The following is a 5,925-nucleotide window of genomic DNA, read 5'->3' on the forward strand; positions in this document are numbered from 1 at the left end:
AAAGAGAAGTCCTGCGCTTAAGCAGCAAGGACTGCAAAACACATCAGCCCCAATATATAGTAAAAACCAAAGAAAAGAAAAACGTTACCTGCGCTTTCTCCTTAATCCCTATGTATATTTAGACAAATGGAGGTCATTTAGTTGCTCCAATGGCCATTGGAGGGAATGCCCGCCTGCCAACGTCAAGACAGACCCCCCTAAGCGGGTCCTAACACTGACCCTTCAGCCTGCTTCCTTGAGCTTCTGGCAAAAATATCTCTAATGAGACAGAAAGGGGTATTTTTTTATATACACCCCTATACTTATTAACCCTTAATAGGGAACACATGGGATGGGTAGCCTTAATAGGGAACACATGGGATGGGTAGCTATGGCACCTGAGGTTCGTAGTTGGTCTCCCATACAAGTACTAACCAGGCCCGAGTCTGGATTGCTTCTGAGATCTGACGAGATCAAGCATTTTCAGACTGGTATGGCCATAGGCTACCCATCCCATGTGTTCCCTATTAAGGGTTAATAAGTATAGGGGTGTATATAAAAAAATACCCCTTTCTGTCTCATTAGAGATATCTTTGCCAGAAGCTCAAGGAAGCAGGCTGAAGGGTCAGTGTTAGGACCCGCTTAGGGGGGTCTGCCTTGACGTTGGCAGGCGGGCATTCCCTCCAATGGCCATTGGAGCAACTAAATGACCTCCATTTGTCTAAATATACATAGGGATTAAGGAGAAAGCGCAGGTAACGTTTTTCTTTTCTTTGGTTTTTACTATATATTGGGGCTGATGTGTGTTGTAGTCCTTGCTGCTTAAGCGCAGGACTTCTCTTTTTGTATTTGTATTTACTTTGTATCACACAGCTTGGTTACAATGCTGCTACCCATCCCATGTGTTCCCTATTAAGGGTTAATAAGTATAGGGGTGTATATAAAAAAAATACCCCTTTCTGTCTCATTAGAGATATCTTTGCCAGAAGCTCAAGGAAGCAGGCTGAAGGGTCAGTGTTAGGACCCGCTTAGGGGGGTCTGCCTTGACGTTGGCAGGCGGGCATTCCCTCCAATGGCCATTGGAGCAACTAAATGACCTCCATTTGTCTAAATATACATAGGGATTAAGGAGAAAGCGCAGGTAACGTTTTTCTTTTCTTTGGTTTTTACTATATATTGGGGCTGATGTGTGTTGTAGTCCTTGCTGCTTAAGCGCAGGACTTCTCTTTTTGTATTTGTATTTACTTTGTATCACACAGCCTGGTTACAATGCTGCTACCCATCCCATGTGTTCCCTATTAAGGGTTAATAAGTATAGGGGTGTATATAAAAAAATACCCCTTTCTGTCTCATTAGAGATATCTTTGCCAGAAGCTCAAGGAAGCAGGCTGAAGGGTCAGTGTTAGGACCCGCTTAGGGGGGTCTGCCTTGACGTTGGCAGGCGGGCATTCCCTCCAATGGCCATTGGAGCAACTAAATGACCTCCATTTGTCTAAATATACATAGGGATTAAGGAGAAAGCGCAGGTAACGTTTTTCTTTTCTTTGGTTTTTACTATATATTGGGGCTGATGTGTGTTGTAGTCCTTGCTGCTTAAGCGCAGGACTTCTCTTTTTGTATTTGTATTTACTTTGTATCACACAGCCTGGTTACAATGCTGCTACCCATCCCATGTGTTCCCTATTAAGGGTTAATAAGTATAGGGGTGTATATAAAAAAATACCCCTTTCTGTCTCATTAGAGATATCTTTGCCAGAAGCTCAAGGAAGCAGGCTGAAGGGTCAGTGTTAGGACCCGCTTAGGGGGGTCTGCCTTGACGTTGGCAGGCGGGCATTCCCTCCAATGGCCATTGGAGCAACTAAATGACCTCCATTTGTCTAAATATACATAGGGATTAAGGAGAAAGCGCAGGTAACGTTTTTCTTTTCTTTGGTTTTTACTATATATTGGGGCTGATGTGTGTTGTAGTCCTTGCTGCTTAAGCGCAGGACTTCTCTTTTTGTATTTGTATTTACTTTGTATCACACAGCCTGGTTACAATGCTGCTGCCCATCCCATGTGTTCCCTATTAAGGGTTAATAAGTATAGGGGTGTATATAAAAAAATACCCCTTTCTGTCTCATTAGAGATATCTTTGCCAGAAGCTCAAGGAAGCAGGCTGAAGGGTCAGTGTTAGGACCCGCTTAGGGGTGTCTGCCTTGACGTTGGCAGGCGGGCATTCCCTCCAATGGCCATTGGAGCAACTAAATGACCTCCATTTGTCTAAATATACATAGGGATTAAGGAGAAAGCGCAGGTAACGTTTTTCTTTTCTTTGGTTTTTACTATATATTGGGGCTGATGTGTGTTGTAGTCCTTGCTGCTTAAGCGCAGGACTTCTCTTTTTGTATTTGTATTTACTTTGTATCACACAGCCTGGTTACAATGCTGCTACCCATCCCATGTGTTCCCTATTATGGGTTAATAAGTATAGGGGTGTATATAAAAAAATACCCCTTTCTGTCTCATTAGAGATATCTTTGCCAGAAGCTCAAGGAAGCAGGCTGAAGGGTCAGTGTTAGGACCCGCTTAGGGGGGTCTGCCTTGACGTTGGCAGGCGGGCATTCCCTCCAATGGCCATTGGAGCAACTAAATGACCTCCATTTGTCTAAATATACATAGGGATTAAGGAGAAAGCGCAGGTAACGTTTTTCTTTTCTTTGGTTTTTACTATATATTGGGGCTGATGTGTGTTGTAGTCCTTGCTGCTTAAGCGCAGGACTTCTCTTTTTGTATTTGTATTTACTTTGTATCACACAGCCTGGTTACAATGCTGCTACCCATCCCATGTGTTCCCTATTATGGGTTAATAAGTATAGGGGTGTATATAAAAAAATACCCCTTTCTGTCTCATTAGAGATATCTTTGCCAGAAGCTCAAGGAAGCAGGCTGAAGGGTCAGTGTTAGGACCCGCTTAGGGGGGTCTGCCTTGACGTTGGCAGGCGGGCATTCCCTCCAATGGCCATTGGAGCAACTAAATGACCTCCATTTGTCTAAATATACATAGGGATTAAGGAGAAAGCGCAGGTAACGTTTTTCTTTTCTTTGGTTTTTATTAAGAAATATACCCGTATTGCAAGATACATCATAAAGGAAGTCAGAAACACAAAAGCTCTAATAGGTCAACTGGTTTAACAACTGAAGAAACTATCCCATATTGCATGTCTCCAAGTGACATTAAACCAGTACGTTTACCTACCCCCATCATGTTACCCCATAGTAGATGTCAATCAGTCTGATATTACATATTAGGAATATGACTATATTACCATGCAATCATTGCACACCTGTAATTGCTTTAATATGATCAAGAGACATCTAATATGAAAACCTACATTTTGGTGACATATTCGGAACATATTAAAGTGATAGTAAAGTAAACTCATCTAATGATTAGCAAGTATAAACTTTTTTCAAGTAAGTGGCATTTTCTCTTGAATTATGTGGCTTTCTTGTGCTGTGTCTATGTTTTGGTTTTCTCTGTTTGTAAGAGTTTAAGTTCACATCTGGTCTGGCTAGACCCTTTGCTGCACATGTTTTATATTAAATACTTTGCTGTGTTCACTAATTATTTTTGGTTGACACCTATCTTCTTATTTAAATGATCACATTCCTTGTCCTTGTATGTTATGTGCTGGGCAGGTGTTTGTGGGTTTACCCAAAATTTCTTAACATGAGAAAGAGTATTATTAACAGTGACTAACCAGGCAGACTTTACGTAGTGTCCCATACTCCAAGTCTGTGAACACTGCCCGAAAATGTATTAGCTTTTAACCTCACAGGAAAGAGAGTAGACAACCGCATAATCGTAAAGTTGGCTTGAAATAGCATATGGTCAATTGCTAAAAATTTTTTTTTAAATATTTAGATTTCATAACACAATTTTGCTTTATTTTTTTTAAAGAATTTATTAGAATGTTGCAAATTAATGTTTATTAAAACATAGAATTTTTTGTGACATTTTACTTATAAAAAGATGCATCTTTTCACATGAAACAGTATAGAAAAACGAAACACGGTCCCCATTACTGATTTAGCATCAGATATTATGTGTGAAATATTTATGTGTGACTTGAGGAAAAATTAGCAAAATTGACCATGTTAACTCTTCACATCTATGATGCGTGTGAATAATGTGATTTATATGTTCATGGAGGAAAATCGATGAATTAAATAGAATCTGTCACTTCTCTGTCACTTTAAACAACAAAATAACATATTAATCTTTCTTCGAAAAATGCTCAGTTTTCTTTTAAATTTAAATTAGATGTTTAGCAAATGATATCTTAATTCAGTTCACACTAATACATAAGAAACAAGCTTCTTTTGAATTAGATAAAAAGGGAAAAAACAGTGTTTAAAATTTGGTGGTTCTTCATTTTAGATGTATATATTTCACAATTTATTATAATTTAAATATTGAATTATATAAAAGAAAAAAAAACAGTGTTTAAAGTTTGGTGGTTCTTCATTTTAGGTGTATAAATTCCACTATTTATTATAATTTAAATAATGATTTCTAAAAAGGGAAAAAAAACAGTATTTAAAGTTTAGTGGTTTGTTAAACATTTTAGATGTATACTCCACTATTTATCATGATTTAAGTATTTCAGTCTGTCTGTAAAGAGTTGATGGCCAAGAACAATTTTATCCAGAATCTGAAGAAAATATTCCAACTGACAATTTTATGCTGTGAAGATCCAAATTTCTTGCTTTAGAATTACCTCATAGACTCTAATCAACGAAAGGAAAGTAAATGCTTTGCTATTTGTGTTCCTTTTGCTGAGATGAGTGCAATTCAAGACAGATTTTTGGTATAAGACTCTAATTAAAACCAGCATCCATTAGATGAGATTAGATTAGTATTGTGTGGATGTAATACCTCCAGGTTTCTGAAAGTAGCTCAAACACAGTAATCATAACAGTGGATTTTTCAATATACCGAATAACGTTAGAATTATATATATGGTCATTTATTGTTTGACCCAGTGAATATAAGCTAATGTATGGGTGTATGTCTTTGAAACACATTCAGAGAAAATACATTTACCCATTTGCATGGTACCTTAATGTTTAAATAGTGTGCCGTGTCTAGACAACAGAATTATTTTGTGATGTTAATTTGGACTTTTTCAACACAATATTGCCACACATTTTTACAGAAACGTTAAAAGAAAACTATAAGGAGGATAGACCCCCCTATTTGTAATGCATTACATAGATACATTTAAAAACATCATAGAACATTTAAAAACAAATATTTATTAAAATAAATAGATGCACTGTTTAGAGCAGGGCTGGGCAAAAGGTAGATACCGTATATACTCGAGTATAAGCAGACCCAAATATAAGCCGAGGCCCCTAATTTTACCCCCAAAAACTGGGAAAACTTATTGACTCGAGTATAAGACTAGGGTGGGAAATGCTGCAGCTACTGGTAAATTTCTAAATAAAATTAGATCCTAAAAAAAATATATTAATTAAATATTTATTTACAGTGTGTGTATATAATGAATGCAGTGTGTGTGTATGAATGCAGTGTGTGTGTATGAGTGCAGTGTGTGTATATGAGTGCAGTGTGTGTATGAGTGCAGTGTGTGTATGAATGCAGTGTGTGTATATAATGAATGCAGTGTGTGTATATGAGTGTATATTTATTTGTATGAGTGCAGTGTGTGTGTGTGTGTGTGTGTGATGCAGTGCGTGTTTGTGTATGTGTTGCAGAGCCTTGGTGGGGGGTGGGCATTTTTATTATTATTTTTTTAATTATTATTTAAAAAAAAATTGTGAATTTTTTTGAGAATTGAGCAGCGAGACGGCAGGGGCATGGTCTATAGACGAAAACTGCCTAATTAAGCTAAGGTTGTTTTGGTGTCTATAGTGTCCCTTTACATTATTCTTACTACA

At 37.7% G+C, this 5,925-nt stretch overlaps 1 pseudogene; it reads right to left on the reverse strand.

Annotated features, from left to right (window-relative positions):
- Positions 1 to 365: 365 nt before the first annotated feature.
- Positions 366 to 484, reverse strand: LOC134587944 (5S ribosomal RNA; annotated as a pseudogene).
- Between the last annotated feature and the right edge of the window lie 5,441 nt (positions 485 to 5,925).

This window comes from Pelobates fuscus, chromosome 2, assembly GCF_036172605.1.
Source record: "Pelobates fuscus isolate aPelFus1 chromosome 2, aPelFus1.pri, whole genome shotgun sequence".
NCBI classification, from domain to species: Eukaryota; Metazoa; Chordata; class Amphibia; order Anura; family Pelobatidae; genus Pelobates; species Pelobates fuscus.